Source organism: Triticum dicoccoides, chromosome 3A (assembly GCF_002162155.2).
Source record: "Triticum dicoccoides isolate Atlit2015 ecotype Zavitan chromosome 3A, WEW_v2.0, whole genome shotgun sequence".
Classification (NCBI taxonomy): domain Eukaryota; kingdom Viridiplantae; phylum Streptophyta; class Magnoliopsida; order Poales; family Poaceae; genus Triticum; species Triticum dicoccoides.
This window is the reverse complement of record NC_041384.1, coordinates 13,380-19,243: the sequence shown is the minus strand read 5'-3', so window position 1 is coordinate 19,243 and position 5,864 is coordinate 13,380.

Here is a 5,864-nt window from a genome sequence, read left to right as displayed (position 1 = left end):
CATTGTAGGATACATTTTTTCTAAATTTCTATCATAGAAATGTTTGTCACATCTATTTGAGCATGTAGAACAAATTTCTGGTGATTTGGAGGTGGTGGAAAAAATTGCATTTTTTACAAAAACTGGCTTAAGTGAGAGACCAAATAGTCCTTCTTGTTTAAGCGTGATTTTTTCAACCTCCTCTAAATCACATATAATTTTGCACACTTGATATGTTGCACAAACAAAGCTAGGTTTTCAAGGTTTTATAATTTATTAAATTGTTTCGAATTTATTCTGCCCTGTAGACTGACTGATCAAAACATCGGTCTACATCTTAAGGTGGCATTGTAGGATCATTTTTTCTAAATTCCTTTCATCGACATGTTTGGCACATCTATTTGAGAATGTAGAAGAAATTTAGGGTGATTTGTAGGTGGTGTAAAAAATCACCTTTTCTACAAAAACTGGCTTAAGTGAGACCAAATGGTGCCTCGTGCTTAGGCGTGATTTTTTCGACCTCCTCTAAATCACCTATAATTTTGCACACTTGATATGTTGCACAGACATAGCTAGGTTTTCAAGGTTTTATAGTTTTGTTTCGAATTTATTCTGCCCTGTAAACTGACTGATCAAAACATCGGTCTACACCTTAAGGGGGCATTGTAGGATACATTTTTTCCAACTTTCTTTAAAAGACATGTTTGGCACATCTATTTGAGCATGTAGAACAAATTTGGTGTGATTTGGAGGTTGTGGAAAGAATCACTGTTTCTACAAAAACTGGCTTAAGTGAGACCAAATGGTCCCTTGTGTTTAAGCGTGATTTTTTCGACCTCCTCTAAATCACCTATAATTTTGCACACTTTATATGTTGCACAAACATAGCTAGGTTTTCAAGATTTTATAATTTATTAAATTGTTTGGAATTTATTCTGCCATGTAGACTAGCTGATCAAAACATCGGTCTACACGTTAAGGGGGCATTATAGGATACATTTTTTCCAAATTTCTTTCAAAGACATGTTTGGCACATATATTTGAGCATGTAGAAAAAATTTGGTGTGATTTGGAGGTGGTTGAAAAATCTCCTTTTCTACAAAAACTAGCTTAGGTGAGACCAAAAGGTCCCCTGTGTTTAAGCGTGATTTTTTCGACCTCCTCCAAAGCACCTATAATTTTGCACACTTGATATATTGCACAAACATAGCTAGGTTTTCACGGTTTTATAATTTATTAAATTGTTTCGAATAAATTCTGCCCTGTAGACTGACTGACCAAAACATCGGTCTACATCTTAAGGGAGCATTGTAGGATACATTTTTTCCTAATTTCTTTCATAGACATGTTTGGTACATCTATTTGAGCATGTAGAACAAATTTAGGGTGATTTGGAGGTGGTGGAAAAAATTGCATTTTCTACAAAAACTGGCTTAAGTGAGAGACCAAATAGTCCTTGTTTAAGAGACCAAATGCATATCTGTAAGAATGTCCTTGAGAGCTTGCTCGCAACACTGATGAACATGCCGGATAAGACCCAGGATGGGCCGAAGGCAAGAAAAGACTTGCAAGATTTGAAAATCAGGGAAGATCTGCACATGCCGCCCCGTAAAATGTCAGACGAGACAGAGACGGAGACAGAGGTATGGGAGAAGAATGGCAAGAAAATAAAGAATGAGGATTATTTCCCCCCTTCTTGCTTCACCTTAAGTCAGGCTGAGATCAATCAATTCTTTAAGTGCCTTACCGGAGTCAAAGTTAGTTCCGGTTACTGTGGCAAGATAAGTAGATATCTAGACACGGACAAGAACAGGTTCAGCGGGATGAAGTCTCATGACTGTCATGTGATGATGACGCAGATATTACCTGTTGCCCTTAGAAGGATAATGGACAAGCACGTCCGTGACACACTTATTGGTCTCTGCAACTTTTTCGACGTCATCTCTCGAAAGTCGATCAGTGTGAAGCAGCTCCGAAGGCTATAGGAAGAGATCGTTGTGATACTGAATGAGCTTGAGATGTACTTCCCGCCCGCGTTCTTTGACGTGATGGTGCATCTATGTGTCCATATTGTGGATGACATAATAGACCTAGGGCCGTCATTCCTGCACAACATGATGCCGTTTGAGAGGATGAATGGGATCATCAAAGGATTCGTTCGTAACATGTTCCGTCCGGATGGAAGCATTGTCCAGGGCTATTTGACACAAGAGTGCATCTCTTTCTGTGAGAATTTTCTATATGGCGCAGACCAGCCGCCTGGTGTTAGTGTTGGTTTGCCCCTTAACAAGCACGATGGGAGGCTCGAAGGAGAAGGTCACTGCAACGGTCGTAGGGAACTGCACGTGGCATACTCAGATCGACACAGCGACTTTGACAGAGCAAACTTGGTAGTGCTACAACACCTAGACGAGGTAGATCCATTCGTGGCACTGCACAAAGAAATTATCGCAAAGAAGTATCCTGACCGGGGGGTATGCAGGACGGACGCCGAAGTTACTAGATAGCACAACCCCACTTTCCTGCATTGGTTCAAAGAGCATATTATTGCTAATCCCCCGGAGGAGGGCTCTAAGGACGGATTGCTCATATACGCCTTAGCACATGGCCCCTCGCCCAACCTCGTAACCTATCAGGCATATGATATCAACGGATACACGTTCTACACGGAGGCCAAAGATATGGACAGTGATGAATATTAGAACTCAGGGGTGACGATGGAATGCATGACCGGCAGCGACAATGGCGCAACTGAATGATTTTATGGAAGGGTCGAGGAGATCTAGGAGCTTGACTACTCTGGACTGCACAACACGACGATGTTCTGTGTCAGATGGGCTAAGAATGTTGAAAGAGAAAGCAGGATTTTCACTACCATGACTATACCCGACGCCAAGAGCGCTACCGTGAACGCTATCGCAAAAAACGAGCCATGGGTACACGCTAAGCACGTGACACAATGTTTCTTCATAACCGACCCATGCAATCCCAGTCGTGTTGTCGTGAGGGAAGGCAAAAGAAACATCATTGGAATGGATGGAGTCGCCAACGAGGAAGACTATGATCAGTACGGCAACCCAATGAGGGAAGATGACGATGATGATGAAGTATACGTCAAAAGAAGAATCAATACTACATTACCAAAGAAAAATCGTACTCCATGGAAAAGGCAAAGTCACAATGAGGGGCTCAATTATTCTTCGACGAACAAGAAGGGAAGAAGCTGACTCAAAAACGAAAACGTCAGTGCTGAGGAATCGGTCAAATGATGTAATATATATATATGTTCCTATTTTGTATACACACTTAATTAGCCATTATTATGCATGGGTCCAATGATTTAATATATATATATATGTTCCTATTTTGTATACACACTTACACTAGTAGAAAAAGGGTCAAACGTGAAGCACATTAGTGCAGGTTTGTATTTGAGCCGGTACTAATGGTACCATTAGTGCCGGTTCGAACGGATTTGCATTAATGCCGGTTCGTGTTGAACCTTTAGTACCGGTTCGTGGCACGAACCGGTACTAAAGGAGTGGTGGCAGGCTGGCGTCAGGCCGGGGCCCCACGATCACCTTTAGTACCATTTCGTGGCACGAACCGGTACTAAAGGTCTAACCTTTAGTACCGGTTCGTGCCATGAACCAGTACTAACGGGGTCTGACCTATAGTACCGGTTGGAGACACAAACCGGGACTATAGGGCAATTTTCAAACTTGAAAAAATCATAACTAAATCATCCTAATTCAAAAAAATACATATAATATATCAAAATTTGCAGACACAAACCGGTTTTATAATTTATTAAATTGTTTCGAATTTATTCTGCCCTATAGACTGACTGATCGAAACATCGGTCCACACCTTAAGGGGGGCATTGTAAGATACATTTTTTTCCAAAAAATTTCAGAGACATGTTTGACACATCTATTTGAGCATGTAGAACAAATTTGGTGTGATTTGGAGGTGGTGGAAAAAATCACCTTTTCTACAAAAACTGGCTTAAGTGAGACCAAATGGTGCCTCGTGTTTACGCGTGATTTTTTCCACCTTTTCTGTATCACCTATAATTTTGTACACTTGATATGTTGCATAGACATAGCTAGGTTTTCAAGGTTTTATGATTTATTAAATTGTTTCAAATTTATTCTGCCCTGTAGACTGACTGATCAAAACATCTGTCTACACCTTAAGCAGGCATTGTAGGATACATTTTTCTAAATTTATTTCATAGACATGTTTGGCACATCCATTTCAGCATGTAGAACAAATTTAGGGTGATTTGAAGTTGGTGGAAAAAATTGCATTTTCTACAAAAACTGGCTCAAGGACCAGTTTTCCGTTTCAACAATTTTTTAAAATCACAAAATTCCAAAGGCAAAATAGAGTTTTTGGGCGTTCTAGACGTTTTTTTGGACGTTTTTAGCGTTTAGTGCTAGGGTTTAGATTTCAGCGTTTAGGGTTAGGTTTTATGGTCTAAACCCTTAGTTTTTACTGTTTAGCATAGAGTTTCCGACGTTTTAAGTCCCAGGTTTAGGGTTTAGGACAATTTTTGAAATGACAAATTGTAAAAGGAAAAAAAAGATATGCTCTAATTTATGTTTTTTTGAATTTTGGTTAAATCTTGTCAAACCGGTCAAACAACTAATTCAAGAAATATAGTGTTACTAAATAATTACGCAATAATATTAGTGTTACTAAATAAGTATCTCAGTTTTTTTCAATTTTGTTCAAATCTGGTCAAACTATGGTCAAACTGTGGTCAAGCTATGGTCAAACTACTTATTCAAGAAATATTAGTGTTACTACATAATTATTCAAGAATATTAGTGTTACTAAATAATTATTTCAATTTTTTGAATTTTGGTCAAATCTGGTCAAACTATGGTCAAACTGTGGTCAAACTATGGTCAAACTTATTCAAGAAATATTAGCGTTACTAAATAATTACTGTTTTTTTAGAATAATAGTTTCAAACTCAAACGATGAAATGTGTGACTTCATGCTCAAGCTAAACTCCTGAGCGTTAATAGGATTGACATCTTACAATTGTCAGGAAAACAACAAGTGCAGACTCGGAAACGAAGGAGAATAGAACCTGAAAGTTAAGCGAGCTCGGGCTGGAGTAGTGAGAGGGATGGGTGACCGGTCGGGAAGTTAGATGATTTGGAATGAGTGATCCACACTTGAGGAGTTAAGAGAGGTGATTAGAGACTAAATCATCAAATAATTCAGAAAAAAATAAAAATAAAAAAAATAAATTTTTTTTCCAAAATTTTCAAAAACAAAATTCAAAAAAAACATTTAATACCGGTTGGTAACACCAACCGGTACTAAAGGTCCCCCGTACCAGGGCGCGAGCTCACGCCACATGGTGGCACTTTAGCGCTGGTTCGTGCCGAACCGGTACTAAAGGGGGGGGGGGCTTTAGTGCCGAAACGTTAGTGTCGGTTCCATAACCGGCACTAAAGGCCCTTACAAACCGGTAATAATGGTCCGTTTTCTACTAGTGTTAGCCATTATTATGCAAGGGTCCAATGATGTAATATATATGTTCCTATTATGCCCAGGAAAAGAAAAAAGGGAAACTGGTTATAGCAGTAGCGCTTTAGTGAAAAAGAGCTACAGCTAGTCAAGGTAGCAGTAGCGGTTTCTGCAGAAAATCGCTATAGCTGCTCGTAATAGTAGTAGCGCGTTTCGTGAAAACGTGCTACTGCTACGTCCACTTAACCCAAAATTCTCCCTCTCCCTGCTTCATCCCGCCTCTTTTCCACCAAATCCCCACTCTCTCTTCCCCGGCCCCGTCGCACCGCCGTGCCCGCCCCCGACCTCGGCGCGCTCGCCCCCGACCCTGGCGCACTCGCCCCCGACCCCGCCGC